The sequence below is a fragment of the Odocoileus virginianus genome, chromosome 4 (genome assembly GCF_023699985.2).
Source record: "Odocoileus virginianus isolate 20LAN1187 ecotype Illinois chromosome 4, Ovbor_1.2, whole genome shotgun sequence".
In the NCBI taxonomy this organism is placed as follows: Eukaryota; Metazoa; Chordata; class Mammalia; order Artiodactyla; family Cervidae; genus Odocoileus; species Odocoileus virginianus.
Genome location: NC_069677.1, coordinates 21,499,074 through 21,519,979, shown reverse-complemented (window position 1 = coordinate 21,519,979; position 20,906 = coordinate 21,499,074).

Genomic DNA, 20,906 nt, shown 5'->3' with positions numbered 1-20,906 from the left:
ACGGAAGTTTAAGAGGTTAAGTGACTTGCCCAAGTTCACTCAACAAGTCAGACTCCTGTTGATTCCACATGTGGACAAGGAACCAGTCACATGGGATGGACAGCATTGTCATAGAAAGTGGTAGATGCCATATGCCTGTCTTCAATTGGTTAATATCCATCTGCCAAGACAAACTTCCCGAGGGACTTTATAGACCTAAAGATCACCAGATTACAGTGAATAAAGTACTAAATTGAAGCTCAGAAGAACCTCATTATGGTTTTAGATCAAAAGCTATCAGACACTTATTTTTTCACTCACTTATTTATTTATTTGATCAATATTTATTGAGAACATGCCAGGCCTAAGTCTAGGCACTGAGAATCCAGTGTTACAAACCAAAACATGGTTCTGACTCATGGAAATTGGGCTGCTGACCACTTTTGAATACATCGCAGATTCTTTATATAATTTTTATTTGCTTACTTCTTCATCCCCTTCATCTGCCCCTTAGAGTGTGAGCCTCTCAGAAGAGTAGGCATGCCTAGCCCACTTGTAAATCTCACTGCCTGGCACCCAGTAGGTATTAGTTGCAGGAATGGTCTGGGAGGTCTCTCCAGTAATTCATTGAAAAGAGACAGAGGCTTCTTAAGAAGAATTAGAGTTGAGATTCATGTGGGACACTTCACCTATTTCCTGACTAGCAAAGTGATTCCGGAAGCCCAGAACTTGGCCTTCAGCTCAGAGGCCCATGAACAGTAGCTCCTTTTTTCCTTCAGGCTCTAAGCTCTGTGTCTCCCCCACTTGGCTGGACTTCCTCCCCCGAAATGCTAAGTTTGTCTGTCTCTCTAGATAGTCCTGAGCTTCCCAGATCCAGCCCCTTCAAACCCCCGTAAAGTTCCCTTACTCTCACTTAATGCAGGTTTTAGGCCCAAGGGGGAAGAACACGGTGATACTGAGATAAAGATGTTCTTGCTTGCGTGCATGCTAAGTAGCTTCCAGGTGTGTCCAACTCTGTGCAACCCTATGGACTGTAGCCTGCCAGGCTCCTCTGTTCACAGGATTCTCCAGGCAAAGACATTCTTAGGTTTGAACAAAACAAAGCCGACTCATTCTAGCAGGAGGAGCTGTCTAAGAATAGAGCAGGCTACTTTCTGGAGTGAGAATTCCCCATCATCTGAGGGGTCTACCAGAGGCAGGACCACCTCCTCAACAGTGAAGTGGGAGAGTCAAGCATGCGATGGAGACACATCACTTCTAACATCCTTTCAACCCAGTCTTCTGGGACCACCTCTCCATTCTTCACCATTTTGAGTATCAATGATGTACTAAATACCTGAAATTTCATCCCCCTTTTTCCCTGAGGAGGAGTCCAACTTGAAAGGTTAACTTTCATCTAACTTCACTGTTACCAGGACACAGGCTATGGTAATAGTGGTGATCAAAGATGAATGGGTTTCTTCCCTTTTGTTAGTTTAACTCTCTTAAAATTCCACTTTTGATGCATTGCTCACTTCCTCTGAAACCTTCATTATTCTCTATCAGTTCCAGACTAAACTCTGATCACTGTAGCCTGGCCTCCTAGATCTTTCACCATCAAGTTCCAACACCTCGCCTTTTCAGCCTCACCTTGAACTACTCTTTATCCACTACCTTGTTCCTAGGGTGATAAGTGCAAAGCCTCTTCATCTTTTCCATCTCCACATTTTTCTTTACATTATTCCAATACCAATCATATTTGTAGGGTCTATTTCCTTATTCCTCGGAGTATTTCCTTATTTCCTTATGCTCCTGTGTCCTCATTGTCATGTGCCCAGTGTTCAGTCTAGCTCTCAGGCCAGGTTTATTGGCTAGAATTAACTTGAGTTAGAAAACATTCTTCCATGCAGGGAGGCAGAAGGGCACGTTGGTGACTCCCTGGCTATGAGTCCTTGCTTTGTCACTTCCTGGTGGGGTGATTCTGACCTAGTTACTTAAACTCCCAGGGACTCCATTTCTTCATCTGTAGAATGGGAACATTAACCCCCACCTCACGTCATGGGGTTTAAATGAGTTGGCTTTAATGAAGTGCTTACTTCAGTGCCTGGCACACACTTAGGGGGTACCAATTCATTGTTTAAGGTGCCCTTTTATTTCTCCTCTTTCATGAATATTAACTCTATTTTCCATGTATAAAGCACTTCAGAATTTACGAAGACCTTTCATATGTGTTTTCACATTTAATCATCACAGTAGTATGGGAGGTAGGTGTCACCATCCCCGGAGAGTTTTGGCGACACAGGTAAAATCAGGGGGAGGCAGACTGTGACAGAAACTCAGAGATCCTGCTTCTCCGTCCTGATGTATTCCGCTTCAACATCTGGCTCTCAGTCTTGCCCAGAGTGCTGGCTGTGACACTGTCCAGAAAAACCTCACCCTTGCCCTGAGGGGAGGGTCCAGGGAGACCCAGGGTGGTGTCCTGCAGACCCTCAGTGCTCTGACTGAATGCCTGGATCTGGCTTTGTCTTGTCCCCGTGGTGAAGGGGGTTTGCTAGCTCCACGCACTCCCTGGAGACTCTGCGGTTTCATTTCATCTCTGCTGCAGATCGTTCTGTGACCTTTGCTCCATCTCTGTATGCAAACCTTTCTCACTGCAGGCCACCAGGTAATGCAATCATGGAACAGAACACCCAGGCTAGATGGGATCGTAGAGATCATAAAGTCCACTTCCCCAAAACCGTTTTACAAGTGAGAACATAGAGCTGCAAGGAAGGAAATTGCATGTCCAAAGATTCCTCTAGTCTAGGTGGTCCTTAAGGCAGGGTCATATTTAGGCCCAGGAGCAATAAGGACTTCCGGATGTTCAAGCTGGTTTTAGAAAAGGCAGAGGAACCAGAGATCAAATTGCCAACATCCGCTGGATCATTGAAAAAGCAAGAGAGTTCCAGAAAAACATCTCTTTCTGCTTTGTTGACTATGCCAAAGCATTTGACTGTGTAAATCATAATAAACTGTGGAAAATTCTGAAGGAGATGGGAATATCAGACCACCTGACCTACCTCTTGAGAAACCTGTATGCAGGTCAGGAGGCAACAGTTAGAACTGGACATGGAACAATAGACTGGTTCCAAATAGGAAAAGGAGCATGTCAAGACTGTATATTGTCACCCTGCTTATTTAACTTATATACAGAGTACATCATGAGAAACGCTGGTCTGGATGAAGCACAAGCTGGAGTCAAGATTGCCGGGAGAAATATCAGTAACCTCAGATATGCCGATGACACCACCCTTATGGCAGAAAGTGAAGAAGAACTAAAGAGCCTCTTGATGAAAGTGAAAGAGGAGAGTGAAAAAGTTGGCTTAAAGCTCAACATTCAGCAAACTAAGATCATGGCATCCAGTCCCATCACTTCATGGCAAATAGATGGGGAAACAGTGGAAAGAGTGGCTGATTTTATTTTTTAGGGCTCCAAAATCACTGCAGATGGTGATTGCAGCCATGAAATTAAAAGATGCGTACTCCTTCGAAGGAAAGTTATGACCAACCTAGACAGCATATTAAAAAGCAGAGACATTACTTTGTCAACAAAGGTCTGTCTAGTCAAGGCTACGGTTTTTCCAGTAGTCATGTATGGATGTGAGAGTTGGACTATAAAGAAAGCTAACTGCCAAAGAATTGATGCTTTTGAATTGTGGTGTTGGAGAAGACTCTTGAGAGTCCCTTGGACTGCAAGGAGATCCAACCAGTCCACCTAAAGGAGATCAGTCCTGGGTGTTCATTGGAAGGACTGATGCTGAAGCTGAAACTCCAATACTTTGGCCACCTGATGCAAAGAACTGACTCATTTTAAAAGACGCTGATGCTGGGAAAGATTGAAGGTGGGAGAAGGGGACGACAGAGGATGAGATGGTTGGATGGCATCACCTACTCAATGAACATGGGTTTGGATGGACTCCGGGAGTTGGTGATGGACAGGGAGGCCTGGCATGCTGCGATTCACGGGGTCGCAAAGAGTTGGACACGACTGAGCGACTGGACTGAACTGAACTGAACTAAAATAAGGAAGGACCCTTGCTTTCAGGAAACACAAAGTCTAGGAAACTATGCTCTACTTGTTGTCTCCAGTGTCTAATCCAGAACCTAACACGCACAGTAGGTGCTCCATAAATGCTTCCTGAGGAAATGAGTGATGAGTAAATGAATGTCACTGATCAGTTACTGGACAGCCGGCCCTAGACCCAGGGCTCCAAATTTCCAGGCTGGGGCTCCCCTCCGCTCATGCTTTCCACCTTCCCCATTCAGACTCAAGTCATAGGTTTGAGAAACCACTTGGAAACATGGCTAACATTGTTGCAAATAGTCCTGCCCATCATGTTTATTCGGGAGTCACAGGTGGACTCCCAGTCATCTTGGAGAAGAGTTTGAGCTCCCTCCTTCTTCCGGAAAGATGGAAGCTAAGCAAAGAGGCAGAGATGCCGTGGAAAATCAACATCCACAGACCCAAGACCTGCCCTGTGGGAGACCATCACTGCCTAGAATGTTCCCATGCCTTTGTTGCCCAAACAGAAACTAGTATATGATATATATTGGTTCATGATGGGTATCTTGACATGTTTCCTATTTTTTCTTGATTTCACTCATTTCATAGAGTGTCCAAGCTGCAAGGTGCCTTAGAGATACCTAAGCTTAATAATCCCTCTATAGGACAGGTGGAAAATCAGAAGTCTAGAGGGGGAAATTGAGCAGCTCATCATCATACAGCATGTCAGCAGCTCAGACTAACCTGGAAGCCAGGCTTCCTGGATTCCAGTTCAGAGATTCTTTCCATGCCCCATACTGCTAGACTCAGCATTAAGCCAGTAGACTATCTAGTGTCAGATTCTCAAAAGTGCAGATTCTATATGACTTACCCATCTCTCTTGTGCTGCTGGCATGGTGTTTTGATTTCACAGAAACTCTTCCTTTGCTCAGCACTGTGAAATTCTCAAAGAGTTTTCTTGTTCATTATGAGTCCCATTTTACAGACTGGGGAGCTTCAGGTGACCCAAAGGGCCAAGGGCTCATGGCCTTAGAAGAATGGTAGCAGGACTTAAACCTCAGTGTTCTGACAACTAGTCCGTGCCTTTCCCCTACAAGCATAAGCAATGCAGTCACTCCTTGATGAGCAAGTGAATGAACGATGAAAGGATAGATGAATGAATTAATGAATGACAAACATAGGAATCAACCAATCACTCTTAAGAAACAGATTTAAAGAAAAAACCTCCAGACCCTCACTCGGCTCGGATCCACGGTAACTTGCTACAGCTCCCTCACCTTTCATTTCTCTCCACTCAACATCTCACGTGTGTGCTTAAGGGAAGAAGAAAAGCTAACAGCACTAAATCTCCATTCTTTAAGGGGCCAATCATTCCACAAAAGCACGGAGAAAGAAATTTTAACCTCTCCAAATATCACCATCCAGAGATTACCAGTAGTTAATATTTTGGTAAGCATCAACTTTTCAACTTTTTTTTTTTTCAAAGCATATATATATAATTTGTTTAATGGATTCATATTGAATCAATTGCCTAGTAATCTGTTTTTATCACTTAATAAATAAATCACAAATATCCAGTCAGGTCATAAAGGGATCAAGGGGGAGAAGGAACCTGATATTCTGATCACATTTGATCTGCTGAGTAACACTTAAGTGGTGAGATTCCCAAACGCTGCTTCCATCAATCATTTCAAGAGCCCAGTGAGCCCTACTGCTGGGCTCTGCCTCGGCCTTCCTGCCGCTAAGATGGCCATGGCTCTGACATTGTTAGTTCAGTCACTCAGTCATATCCAACTCTTTCCTACCCCATGGACTGTAGCACACCATTAAGATGTGAGTAATTAAAATAAAGGTCCATCTAGTCAAAGCTATGGTTTTTCCAGTAGTCATGTATGGATGTGAAAGCTGGACTATAAAGAAAGTCAAGCACTGAAAATTGATGTTTTTGAACTGTGGTGTTGGAGAAGACTCTTAAGAGTCCCTTGGACTGCAAGGAGATCAAACCAGTCAATCCTAAAGGAAGTCAGTCCTGAATATTCATTGGAAGGACTGATGCTGAAGCTGAAACTTCAATACTTTGGCCACCAGATGCAAAAAACTGACTCATTGGAAAAGACTCTGATGCTGGGAAAAACTGATGTCAGGAGGATAAGGGGAAGACAGAAGATGTGATGGTTGGATGGCATCACTGACTCAATGGATATGGGTTTAGATGGACTCCAGGAGTTGGTGATGGACATAGAAGCCTTGTGTGCTGCAGTCCATGGGGTCACAAAGAGTTGGACATGACTGAGTGACTGAATTGAATTAAAACAGCTTGGAATATCAACCTCCAATTCGCTAACCTTTTTTATACACACACACACACACACACACACACACACACACACGCTATTACATGTCAGTCAGTGCTCAGACAGAGAGGGAGGCATCACAGGTCTTGCATGATCTTTGTAACAACCCTGGAGAAAAAGCAGGGCTCTCGTCATTATTTTAGAGATGAAGAAATTTAGGATCAAGGAGATTACATGTACCTGCCAGGGACTTTTGTAATACTTTTTTTTTTTAATTATAGCTTCAGAAGTAAAATAAGTCAACAGCGATGAGCCAGTGTTTAGAGGAGAATTTCTTACATTTGAAGATTAGCAGAGAATTTATTCTGCTAATATTTATAGCGGAGTGGAGGCTTGAGCTCATGTCTGATCTTCCATTCCAGACTTTTCTTTCTACCATGCTACACTGCCTTCCTGACTTAAAACAGGTCTGAAAGGTTGAGCGATTTTAGTTCACTGCATAGAAGAGAGTACACATATGTGAGCGTGCCCCACCTCGACCAGCACGAGTGCTGACGGTGCATTCTGTGGCCTCTGTGGATGGGCTGGCAGCCTGTCACATCTGTAAACGAGGTTTAGTTTGATTAACGTGGGCCACTGGTCAGGACAACCTCCCCTGCTCAGTGAGGTGCGGGCCACTGGGCATGGCTGGCTGGAGGGCCAGAGAGAGGTTGTGATTCATTTCTGCCCCAGGCGCCCACCTGGCCGGCCTGGTGCATGGCTGTGGGACCAGGGGAAAGTGAGAGGCTGCAGGCGCCCTGCCTGTGAGCTGGGGCTCGGGAGTAATAGCGAGAAGTGGGGTGAGAGTAGCAGCTGCTGAGGTTGATATTTATATAATGACTCTCTGTGTTCAAGGCAGGAAGTGAAACCGAGGTTCTGCTGAGACACTTTCCTTCCCCCACACCGCTGCCCACGGGCGGCTCCAGAGAGATGACATGGGGAGAGCCTAGTGGGCTATGTCCAAGTGTGTACAGAGACGAGCGTGCCAGGCTCATCCCTGGGATGTCAAAGCCAAAGCTCTGCCACCTGGTCCCAGAGACCACCCCCCCAACCCCCTCCACCTTGGAGTTCTTGACCTCAAACCCTTCATTCTCTCCACCTAGTTCCACTTGAGGATGAGGAAAGTCCTGTCATTCTCCTGCAGTTTTGCAGGAATGCTGTGAGGGTACACAAGATAATCTCTCTAAACCCAGGGCCAACCATGCCTCATGGTAGAATTAGCATCAAGATCTTTATTACATTTCTGTGACCACCACCTGTGGTTCCTAGGGACAGTTGTTCCCTGACTTTTCTATCTACCTCAAGCAAACTTTCTGCCTCTCTCCTTTGCTTTGCTTTCCTTTCAAGCCTTCATATCTTTCCAGATTGTCTTGGGCTTCAAAGCAAATATTCCCATCCATGCCCACCTTCCATCTTACCTAAGCCTAGGTTTAGGAATTCTGTTCTCATCTCTCTTTTAAAAGAGATATTTTAATACAGATAGGAGACCATCTAGAGAGTCTTTCCTATTCTGCTTCTCACCTATCATGGAGAGTTCACAGTGGAAAAGGGCCTTAAAAATGAGGTAGTGCCTTGCTTCTCAATGAGGGAAGAACAAGCAGCAGCTGCTTCATTGAGGAGCTTATGAGACCTGCAGGATGCTAGGCCCCACTCTGGACTTACAGAATCAGAATCTGTGTTTTAGAACGATCTTTAGATGATTCATATGCACCTTACATTTTGAGAACCACTGCCTTAGCCCAAGATGCTCATCGCCAGGTGGAAGAAACAAGAGCTCAAAGATGGAGCTGCAACCTGTGCAAGGTCACACAGTGAGAGGATGTTGTCAGGATGGAACTCAGGGGACTGTCCTGCTTAAGTCCCTTTCCTTTGTACAAGGCCTTAATGAAGATATATTCCCAATGCCAGCACGATGAAGCAAGCTGGGTAATTACATTCCTCTTTTTCTTTTTTCTCTAAATTTCATTTATGAGTATTTTTACAAGCTACTTGACTAATAGAAAATCAATACATATGATTTTTCCATCATCTACTTTGAACTCTTGTCTGGTCTAAGTTGCCATCTCTTGTTACTGAGTTCTACAGAGTCTGATGTATATTCAAAGAATGTCCATCTAAAGTTTATTTGAAGGGGAGCTTCTGAGTAGCTGGCAAGGAAAGAGAAATGTGTTATTAGATGTTTCAGCGACCTCAGCTTTACCCCTCAATGACCTTGCCAGGAAGAACGATGAATGACAGCGTATTTTAGAATCGCAAAATGACAAAACTGGAAGAGACATTCGAGATCATCTCATCCAGCCCCTTCTGGTGGCAGGTGGGGATGCTGAGCCATAGAGAGAAATAACTTGTTCAGTTTTTTCCAATAAGTTAGTAGAATACTGGGGGCAAGAGTTCAAATCTCTTGCCTCTCAATTCAGGGCTCCATGCTATGAACTTCTGTCCACTCCCTTACCAACTAAACGGAATGGACAAACTAAATGAATAAGTCCTCTGGGCCAGAAAGCATCTACTCTAGAATTCTGGAGTAAGTCATGGGTAGAATTGGCATGCTATTGTCCAGAATGCACATCCAGTCATTATAAATGGTCACTGAACCAGAAGGAATGCCGCCCTGCCGATGGATTTCCCACCTGGGAAGTATGAACTACTAAACTTCATTATTGTGTCTGGAATTCACAAGAACAAGTGGGATCTTGAGACTGTAAAACCATAACTTACTGGGAGAAAAAGCAGAAGGACTTTAACAAACCAGTGTTCTCTAGGTTTTAAAGCAGGGGACTATGGAAATTCAATGCTTTCAGTTTTCATAGATTCAAGCTCTCTGTGACTGGATCTTTACATCAGAGAACAGCTTGATTCCAGAATGGTTTGGCATGATGCTATGCCATCTTTCATAAAGATCATGGAAGCAATAATAGTAATATTGTTACAACCTCTCCAAAAAGAGACTATTAACCAAGAAATCTCCAGAAATCAAAAAATCACCCAAAACTGGGGTTTAATTCATCCTTTAATAAAAGACATGAAAGAAAGAATATAAAGTAGTAAAATCTTCACTTTTGCAAATGTCACTGAGCGTTTCTAGTCATCATGGTGCCTCATTTTCAGACTACCTTAATGGTTTCACCATTAATATTTCATCACATGCTCAAGATGCACCTGTAAGCTGAGCAGAGTGAGGTCTGTCCCCAATTTGAGACCAGGAAGCCACGCTTCAGGGAACACAATGTCTTTCCAAACCTTACAATCACTTGAATCCCAGTTGGACTCCAAATCCAACACTTTTCATCACACGATATTGTTTCTGGGCAAAGAATTACCACAACACACAATACCTTCTAACATCTGCACACCTCTTCAGAAGTTACAAAGCATCTAGACAGCTTTGTGACATGAGGAAGAAGGCAACTAGCTGTTGGGAACCTGCTGTGTGTGACCAGGGGCTATATTAGATTCTGAACATAGTTGCCTCATTGAATTATGACCATGACTCTTTGAGGTGGGTGTTATTTTTTCTTTCTGCCTATTAGGAAACTGAGCAAGGTTAGGCAACTTGTTCATGGTCACAATGTTCATGGTCTGAGCATGGGTGAACCTTAGATTTGAACCCTGAGTCTATTTGGGTTCAAAGACCTTCAAGGTGAAATGTTTCTGTTTTTCTCAATGTGATATTTGAGGAAATAGAAATGTTAATCAACCAAAATTGTAGAGTTAATAAATCATAAAGAATTCAAACTGGAGTTCCCTGACTTTAAGTCTCAGGAGCATAAAGATCCGAGGAGAATGAGGGAAAAATGTAACAGCTGAGCTCCAGTTTGGGAAAATATAAAGCAGTGCTCTTAGATAAATTATTCCTTAATCTCTCTTTCTAAAATGATGGACACTAATGTATCTCAGGAGGAGTACATGGCAACCCCCTCCAGTATTCTTGCCTGGAGAATCCCGTGGACAGAGGAGCCTGGAGGGCTGCAGTCCATGGGGTTGCACAGAGTTGGACATGACTGAAGCGACTTAACATACACGCACAAAGTATCACAAATCAGGAAATGTATTTAAGTTTATTTCATTTCACTTCTATAAATGAGTACTGAGCATAGATGCTGTACCAGGTTCTGTCCAAGCTATTTGCATGGATCTTCTCTTTCTTGCCTCTTACCAATTTTTTAGAGTATTGTTTTCCCCATTTTCCAAAGGAAAATGAGTGACAAGTTCAAGGTCATATAGTTAGTAACTGGCAGGGCAGAAATTGAGATCATCAATGACATCAATCTTCAAAGCTACTGAACTCCAGTAGCTTAAGCTGGAGCATGTGGGTTTCATCAGAATGAGTGTGGAAGCCAACAGAAAGACATCCTATGATCAAATGATATCAGTGTGTGGGCTCAGGGAAAACATGACAGTTCTATTTATGGGTCTTCAAGACAACTTCAGCAGAGCTGGGGGAAGGGCAGAGGGCTATTCACATCATCAAAATGATGGAGCTTGTTGGTAAAAAAGATAGACTTAAAAAAACTAGATTTTGCCAATCAAAAAAAAGACAAGATACTATAACGCTTGTTAGAATGGAATTGTGTATTTAATCAGTAAGTCTCAGAAAGACATAACTATCCCAACCTCCCCTTAACCCAAAGTTTGCAAGAGTTAGAGTCAGTGAAAATGAAAGGAAGTATACTTTATATAGTAGGTGGTAACTCAATGAACCCAGAGGTAGTAATTGGCTAGAGATGGATTTAAGAAGGGATTATTTAAATACAGTCATCCGTCTTGTTCTCATCCTAAGTCACTTCTGTTGTGTCTGACTCTTTCCGAGCCTATGGACTGTAGTCCGCCAGGCTTCTCCTTCCATGGGATTCTCCGTGCAAGAATACTGGAGTGCCATGGCCTCCTCCAGGGAATCTTCCTGACACAAGGATCGAACCCACATCTTTTACACCTACACCTCCTGCCTTTGCAGGCAGGTCCTTTACCACTAGCACCACCTGAGAAGCCCATTTAAATATATGAGGATTCATAAATTCCACATGGGTTCGTTAAAAATGTGTGAGCACTTAAGTTGACCTGGCCTAACTTACCACCTCATGGGCATCCACTTGATTGCACCCAATAGTAAAGAGCTCACTCTCTCCCTAGGTAGAAGATTCCAGCTATTGAGAGCTCTGTACATCCAAAATGTGTTTTCCTAGGTTTAAACAAAACTTATCTCTATTTACTATGCTCATTTTGGCTCAATCTCTGCCTTTAAGATGCTGAACAACAAATCTGAAAACTCTTCCTTTTTATATGCCTTCTGGAGTTAAAATCCAGCTCTTACTCCTATTTGTTGAAGTCAACATCATGAACAGAAACCATATTTAGGCAGAAATTTTGGGGAGGCACTTTAAAAATTCTAAAGGAAGAATATAATGTGGCATTTCCAGTTTTGAGAAGCCTAAAGGAATAAGTATCAGATTGGAAATCAGGAGACCTAGATTCTAGCATTCTTTGACTTTTTATATGAAGTCCATGCCACTGTGTCTGTCACTAATTAGGTTAGTAAATGGATCTTAGAGGGCAGGGACCTCACATTTCTGGACCACAGGTTCTTCTCTCTCCTCCTCCTCTCTCTCTTCCTCTCTCTCACACACACATACATACATATATACACACACAAACATGCGCGCGCACACGTGCACATATACATCTCTCACTTCTTAGCCTTCAGAATCATCTTCTAATTGCCTTTTGGATATCTTTATTTTCATATCCAGCAGGCAGTTTATACTCCATATGTTCTACACCAAATTCTCTCACTCCCACCCTCACTCCTTTTCGTTTCCAGCTTTATCGAGATATAATTTACATACAACATTGTGTAAGCTACAGGTTGATTTGATACATTTATATATTGCAAAATTATTACCATCAAAGCATAAGTTGACATCTATATCATGACACATAATTACCATGTCCTTTTTGTAGTACAAAAATCTGCTCTTTGCCACTTTCAAGTACATAACAATATTATTAACTAGAATACAATGCTATACATTAGACCCTCCAAACTTACTCATTTTATGACTAGAAGGTTGTACTGCTTGACCACCCCAGCCCCTGATAACCATCATTCTAGTCTCTGTTTCTGTGAGTTTGGCATTTTTAGAGTCCACATATAAGTGAGATCATACAGTATTTGTCTCTTTCTGTCTGGCTTATTTCATGCAGCATAATGCCCTCAAGTTCCATCCATGTTGTTGCAAATTGTTGAATTTTTTTCTTTGGCTTGGCTGAAAAAAGTACTCCTTTACATATATCACATCTTATTTATCCATTCTTCCATTGACGAACATTTAGGATGCTTCCATGTCTTGGCAGTTGTCAATATTGGACCACAGTTCCCTTAAATATAAGATAAAGAGGTTGAACAAGATAGTGTTTATTCTCTCTTCTGTCCATGATTCTCTGGCTTCAGTTTAGTTGACCAGTGGTAGTTGTGAAACACCAATTCACTTATGAAACTCTCTTCAATATATTATCACTAGAAAATAGTTTTACCAGTCCCTAAAGATGGACCAATACAACTGGATGGAAATTTTATTGACCTTAATTATTGGACACTATAATTATTGCCCCCCCCCCATTTCTTGTGAAAGCAAGTTCATCTAAAGTTAGAGCAAATATCATCAGACTTTTGTTCATTTTCAGCTAAACTGTTTATTAGTAGCCAGAGAAAAGTTATTAAGTAGAAAGCAAATGGAAAAAAAAAAAAGTTAAAAATTTAGTTTCAGATCTTCCCAACACAGGTGTCCTGAATTGCAGGAGAATTCTTTACCATCTGAGCCACCCAGGAATACTGAAAGCCCAAGAATACTGGAGTGGGTAACCTATCCCCTTTCCAGGAGATCTTCCTGGCCCAAGAATTGAACTGGAGTCTCCTGCATTGCAGGCAGATTCTTTATCAGCTGAACTACCAGGGAAGCCCAAGCAGCTACTACACACTTGGAATTGTGCTAAGCTTTTAAAAACAGGTTATCACATTTCAGCTCTATTAGAAAGTTCTGAGGGAGCAGGAATTTTACATCTTGTCATTTTTATCTAAGTCTCATGAACATCACCTGGCACATAATAGACTCAATAAATATCTCAAAAATTTTAAAATAAGCATTAATATTATAAATCATTAATATTAACGAATTATTGACATCCCTGTTTTCAGATGAAGAAATGGAGGCTCAAAGAGAGAAATTAACAAAAAATTTTTAAACGTTAGGAAACAGCAGAGCTGGCATTTGAACCCAGGCTTTCTGAAATCAAGATTAATGCTCTTGTCAGTAGAGCATAACTGCCTCTCAACTTAATTATCTTAAAAACCGAAAATAAATTTGGGGTGAATCTCCTCAAAACATAAAGTAAAATTGGTAAATAAGCATGAATGTCTCAATGATCATCTTTCTGCCACTCAAAACCTTCAGCTATAATTGGTGACTGTAAGTTCTCTACCCACGAAAGCAACATTGAAGAGATTCAGAAGGATTCTAATAAACACAAACAAACAAACAGAAACACCTTGCAAACTTCATGGAAATTGCGAATGACTTTCTTACAGAAGGCATAGTGTCCTCTAAATTCCTGTGGCTCTGGGAACCTGGTAGCTTGAAAGGTGTATGGGATAAAGACGGACGCTGACTGGCAGAGAACAGCTGGTCAGGAATGAATGCCAATGTGTCTTGTGAGGGTACCCAGGGGCTCTTCAACCCAGTTATTTTCCTTCTCTGTCCCTCTCCTCCAACCTAGTCTTGCAAGAGGACAGGATGCACGCAGCTCCTGCCCTCTGTCCGAAGATGTGGGTGCTCGCCAAGGTCCCGACAGTTGCTGACTGAGGGACAGACCATGGATAGGCCCATTGCCCCTCTTGAGTTTTCTCAGGTGTAAAATAAAGGAGTTAGCTGAAATGGCCCTGGGGCCCCTTTTCTCTGACAGTTTCCCATCATAGTATCCCTACACTTTCCTGCTCACCCCTCCAAACAGCGCGGGCGCTGGCGGCCCGGAGTGGCTCTGGGGACTCCCCACCCTGCCGCGCCGCCGCCGAGCGTCTCTGCTGCCGGAGGTCTCTCCCCGCAGCTGCAGAGCCACAGCTGGTCCTGCACCGCTGACCGCTCCGATTTCCCTATGCAGATGAGGCTATGAATAAGCGAGCTCTGCCCAGAGGGAGAAGGCCCTCCTTCCTCACGTTCTTCTCAGACTTTCACTTTCCCTAACCGAGAGTGGCCAGGTGAGGCTCCTTTTCCAACACCCGCCTCGCTTAGAGACTCGGGCCTGCCTTCCACCTGCACAGGTAGGACTTGGCTTGCAGAAGAAGGAATTACTTTCCCTTTTTCAGTAAGGTTTTCCATTTCATAGTTTTGTTGAGCCTTTCTGCACACCATACACACACACATACACATAAAGCAGTGTGGGCTTCTTTGTCATTCTGAGACATACACACTGGTCAGTCAATACCCGTTATCCTTGGAAAAGACAGGCCCTGGTTGCTGCCTATCTGGGCGTAACAGTCCACTGTGCCCTGACCCAATCACATTTCCCTTCCTCAGGTAACCTCACGACGTTAACTCATTCTTCGATCCCTTCTCACAGACCATTTCTGGAGTCCAGTGGAAAGCCAGCACATTCTCACAGCCTCTGCTTCCCAAACATGGTCTCCATAACATCTCCCCTTATATTTGTCTTTGTCTCCCTTTTCCCTTACTTAGAGTTACTTGTTGCACTTTCCAGAGTCCCACAGCACATGTGTGATGCATTCCTACATACACGTACACATGTGACCATACGTAAGTAATTGAGTGAAAGTCACTCAGTCGTGTCCAAGTCTTTGCAACCTCATGGACTATACAGCCCATGGAATTCTTCAGGCCAGAATACTGGAGTGGGTAGCCTTTCCCTTCTCCAGGAGATCTTCCCAACCCAGGGATCGAACCCAGGTCTCCCACATTGCAGGTGGATTCTTTACCAGCTGAGCCACAAGGGAAGCCCAAGAATACCGGCGTGGGTAACCTATCCCTTCTCCAGCGGATTTTCCCGACCCATGTGGTTTATCATGATTACTTGGAACCATGTCATCTTTGTCTGAGTAGACTGTGAACTCTTTGGGAACAAGACTTGCATCTTGCCCATGTTGATAATTTTCACTGACTTAAGTTAAGTACTAAATGTAGGTGAATTCAGTAACTTTTGATGCCCCCTTAATGTGCTGGGCACTCTTCTATAGTTTTTACCATGGGAGGACATACAGGGCCATTCAAGGGTTAAACGGAAGCCTTATGATTCCTTGGGTCCCACCCTATGGTGCTTCTTTCAGCGTCTGTTGACTTCTCCTGTTACCAAGCAAAAACCAAAAACCAGCGTCTCCACACCGTCATCTCCCTTGTACCTGTCCATTTGGTCCCCTGGGTTGCTCTCTTGTGCCAGGCTCTTTTCTTTCTGATCCGCCTTTCTTTGAATGTATTTATTTGCATTTCCCTCCACACGTGCCTCAAAAGGACATTCTCAGGTTAATTTGGGGTTTATGGTTAACTTTATTTGTAGCTTAGGTGGTAGAGTTCTGTTTCCTGTCCCAACAAGCCCTGGTTCACTTATGTCTTTATTAATTCATCCAATAACTAAATAGCAACCGAGACATGAGGGATTAAAAACTTGAAAGTCCTCTGTCTCCCAACCATGAGGTGATCCCAGCCTAGCAAGAGAAACTAAACACTCACAGAAATCATGTATAGTACCAGGTAGATGGCAATGAAAGTCTAAAAGAAGAGGTGGAGCCATCAGGTATTCGATACACTCAAAGCGTGAGAGATCACTCCCTCCAGAGGGGAGAGGGAAAAGTCGAGGAAAGGTGTCACAGAGAGAGGGGTGGCCTTAATGTGGACCTGCAAGAGTGAAGTGGGATTTGCACTCACAGGCAGAGTTGAGCTGCAGGAAAAAAACACAACCAATGTCCAGAGATGGAAAAGTACAGGACCGAGAAGAGTGCGTAGTTCAGCTGGGCAGTGTGCTCAGACAAAGCTCTGAGAACTATGGCTCAACAAGCAGGACGGGATGCATGTCGGGTTGAATGGAGCAGGAGAAGGCTGGAGGGGGAGACCAGGTGCTTGCAGCCTCCAGGGTGAGAAGTGAGAGGGTGGTGGCGGTGAAGATGGGGGGAAGGGAAGGGTGTGAGAAATGTTTCTACAGTCCCGCCTAATGCCTCCAAATCTCCTTGACTAATTCTCCACAGTCACTCATATACCCCTTTTCACTGAAGGCATCACACAGCTTGCCCTGCCCCCTCTTTGGAAGCTTATCTTTTGATCTTCCAAGTGCGTAACTTTCTGCCCAATTACTTGTCTTCAACCCATCAGAGCAGGTCAACCGCGCAGCTCAGAAGTCTCACTGTTCCACTTGGCCTAGGTTGCTCGCTTGCCCTGTCTCCAATCTTGGCACCCTCATCTGCAGAGGCGGAGAACAACAGCCCACATCTCCGTGCCCTCATGAGGAGGTTCGGTCAGAAGGTGAAACCTAGAGGAGGACTTAGGCATAGGAGGAAAAAGCAGAGTGGGTGAAATGAACCCTCGTGGGGCTTCGTCTTGTGTACTCAACTGGGACTGAGCTTCACCAGGTTAAGAGGTTAAAAAAATCTTAACCTCTTTTTCTGGGAGGCCAAGCAAGGACCAAGATGGCAGAGCCTGGGCAAGGGAGGGAGATCAGGAGGAACGAAGAGAGGCTCGCATGGGCCCAAGGGACCAACACAGCAGTGTAAACACCACCAGTCCTGGGAGTCCCTGGCAGTGAAAATCAGAACTGGGAATGCGAAGGCAATGCTATATCTCTACTCGGCAATATGCCTGGGGGCCCTTTCCTTCCTCTGAGCCTCAGTTTTGTTGTCTATAAAACAGGAATTATGACATCCATCTTTTCTGCACCCCATTGAGCTGTCTGTAAAGCTAGAGTAAGGTAAATGAATATGGAAGCACTTTGAATAGGTAGAGCACTTAACTTTATGGGCTTATTCTCATTCAACTCAGACTCCACTCATCAGGATAGGTGGACAGGGTGAGAAGAAAGGAACAGGGATGCCTAGAGAGTGGAGGCTGTGGATGCTCCTATTTTCCATGTAAATCTAAGGTGATTGGCCCTATGGAGCATCTAGTCCAGTCTCATTTGACAGACGAGAAACTGAGGCCCAAATTGAGGGACTTCATGGTCCATGAACCCAAAGTGGATCAGAGGACAAACTCAGGATCTGAGGATCTCAGGCCAGTCCTTCTTCAACCCCACATCCCTGGTTCTCCAAATGGAAGCCGTAACGGAGGCAACTGGCCCAGAATGGAGACCACTGGGCTTGCTCAGTTCCTAAATCACTGGTGAATAGCTACACGATTGGAATGAAGGGCTAGGTGTGGGCTGGACCAGACTCCAGTTTTTAAACCATTGTGTTTAGAATCCTGGAAAATCAGTTTCCAAGATCCAGAGCATTCATGACCTGAAATGAACGTTGCAGTTTCAAATGCCTATCACCTTTCTCTTCTCTTCCTTGGGCATTATTGGGCTCCAAGATAGGAGAAGAAAGGAAGAGTTCTCCTAGAAGCCAGTAACAGGCAAGTGTTAAGAGTATAGGAGGTGCCTACTCTCCAATTAACATTCCACATGTACCTAACCCTACTTTGTCTTTCCAATGACACAAGGTATAAATAACCTCAGAATGTCCATTTTCAGGTGAAAACAAACACTGGGACTTAGATAACTCAAGTATCTTGAGTCACAAGTTAGCGTCAGGTTTGTACCTAAGGCGTCTCTAGGCCACAGGGAGATTTCTTTCATTTGCAACTTCTGCTCCAACTCTTTCTCGCATGAGCTCCTGCAAAGCATCGGAACCACTGAAGAGCATGTTCATTTCACCCATGAGAGTCTATAAAATACACTCCCTGCTTCATCCACTAGCTTGCCTGTTTTTGTCTTCTAGTTCATTCATCATTACACAAGTATTATCTGAGGAGGGTGCTGAGCTGGGGTTGAGGGGGCTGAAACACACTCTGACTCCCTGATTTTGAGAGCTGGCGAGAGTAGGGAGTCAGGGAGGCTCCAATCAAGGAAGGACAGCTATGCCACCAAGAGAGGCACACAGGTATGTGTGTGGTGTACCTATCTGGTGAGAATGGAGAAGGAAACACATCTGCACAAGAAGAGGGCTCGGGTATTCAGGAAGACCAGTGGGATGTGGGATCTGGACCGAGGGTAAAATGCAGGATGAGAAGGGGCTCGAGTTGAGGGCAGAAAGTCTGGGGCTGGTGTGTGAAGGATTCTGAGGCTGCACTAAGGTGCTAGTTTCTTCCCCGAGTCAGCCCAGATGTAGGTGGTCCCTTGGGTGGTTTTGTGGAGCCTGTCTCTCCTGTTGTGACCTGGAAGTCTTGAACGTTGCAGTGAGGGTCCTGTGTGAAGGCGAACAGGACAGAGAGCAAAGGCAGAACGTGCTGAGCAGCTCCAGGGGAGGATGTGAAGGGAATGCAAATCACAGATATTTATAATTGCAGCAAACTGAGACTGCGGGCCGCCAAGCACTCCCTCTGGAAATCCTGAAAATCTGCTGCCATGGGCTGTGCCCAGATCCCAGCTGGAGGCCGACTTCTCTCTTCTCAGCTCTTGCCAGGCTGTTCCTCATAAAACAAACACGAAGCTCCCCGCGTCATTCCACCTACAGAGGCATCAGCTCCGCACCCTTCCGTCTTCCCTTTTCAAAAAACCCAGCCGAGTCCTAAACTTCCAGGTCCTGGCAAGTTCTTTTTCAGTCCTCAATGCCTCACCAGGCAGCCCTGTGAAGGCTAGACTCCCAAAGCCAAGAAGCAGCTGAGAAACAATCTGATTCCCATTAGTCCCCCATACAGCCCCTCACTGATGGAGCCACCCCCACGCCAGGCTTGTACCAGGCATCTAAGGAGCTGATAGGCAAAGCTGGGTGGGAACTGACTTCAGAGAGACAGGGAGAACTCCCTATCAAAGAAAGGGAAAGGATCAGCCTTTTCTTCTTTTGTTAAATACAAGTGAAACTTCTTTTTCAAATGTTATCTTTTATGGGACCCCATGAGGACAACTGGAAGTTATCTTTCGGAGACTGCCTCAGGTTCTCTAGAGGGATTCTGGAACAGTGCTTCTCAGACTTTAATGTGCACATGAATCCATAGTGGATCTGGTTAAGTGGATTCTGACCTAGAGGTCTGGGTTGGGACCTGAAATTCTGCATTTCTAACAACTCCTGGTCAATGCTCATGTTGATGATCCATGGGCCACACTTTAAATAGCAATAATCTAGAGCTCTTAATATTATTTTTTGAAAACCACTGATCTCTAGAACAGAGCGATGGTGAGAATCCCCACTCCCCATTCCCAGAAAAATTAAACCATGGCTCCTGGATCAGCACCTCCTTCTCTAGATGGAAGTCAGCTTCTACAGTTAACTCCACAGCAAGGTCCTAGGATCCACCTCTTTACTTTCCTCTGTCTGTCATTCCCACAAGGAATGTTGGCAAACATTCCTAAGAGGCTTGGCTACGAGGAAGAACTTTAAGGTGTAACCTTCATTCTAACAGGGAAGTACAAAAGGTTCAAGTTAATCTTCTTAATGGGCAGACAGAGCAACAGACAGACAGAGAAAGTGATCAAGACAGTGTTCCCACTGGCCCTTGACAAGGGTGGTCTGTGACAGCCACCTTCTCCCTGCCCTCTCCTAATCCCAGCCCCTGAATGGTGGAAGGCATTTCCCCCATGGTCTCTGTCCCATATGTCTCTCCCCTTCAGGGCTGAAATGCTCCCACTGAGGTCAAGGGTATTTTTAGCTCTGATTATGTGGGTCTAGGCTTGGCCAACCCTCCCTGGACATCAGTCTTGGATTCTGCAAATGCCAGGTGTCCTAATCCAGGAGGCACGGAGGTGACAGGGAAATCTGAGTGCATTGGAAAATGCAGCATATGGCCTTTTGAGGATTTTGTCCTCATGTCGTGTCTAATAAAAACAACAGTAACACCTAATGCTCAGAAAAGACTTCAACATTTCAGAGTATTTCCACTGGCATTTCTTCATTTGGTCTGCCCCAAAGGCTCATGGGAAAGGTAAGGCAAAAATGATTCTTCCTTCTATTTATCAGAAGGCCCAGGTACCCAGCAGGATGACAGAGCTAGTTAACAGTTAACTTGAGTCTTCAGCCTCCCGGGTCCAACTTCACTGCCCTTTACCATATGCCCTGGCAACCCCAACCTTTTGCTTTTCTCTTTAGCTTGGTTTTGTTTTTTGGTTTAAACCCTTCAAGGAACAATATGGGCAGACCTTCATGTAAAAAGTCTGGGATCATTCGTGCTTTTAAGAAAGGAAGACTAGAGACAAGGAGGAAACAAGCAGCCTCTATCAGTCATGGTCCAAAGACGAAGCAGAGGACATACTCAAAAGAGGGTCACCAAAGAGAGGTTAATTAAAGAATAGCTCATGAAGGCATAGGCAAGGCTAAGGCAACCCAAGAGATGGTGATGCACCCTGAGGATAACAATAACTGGGAGTTGTTACTAGTCCTCAGGCTGAAA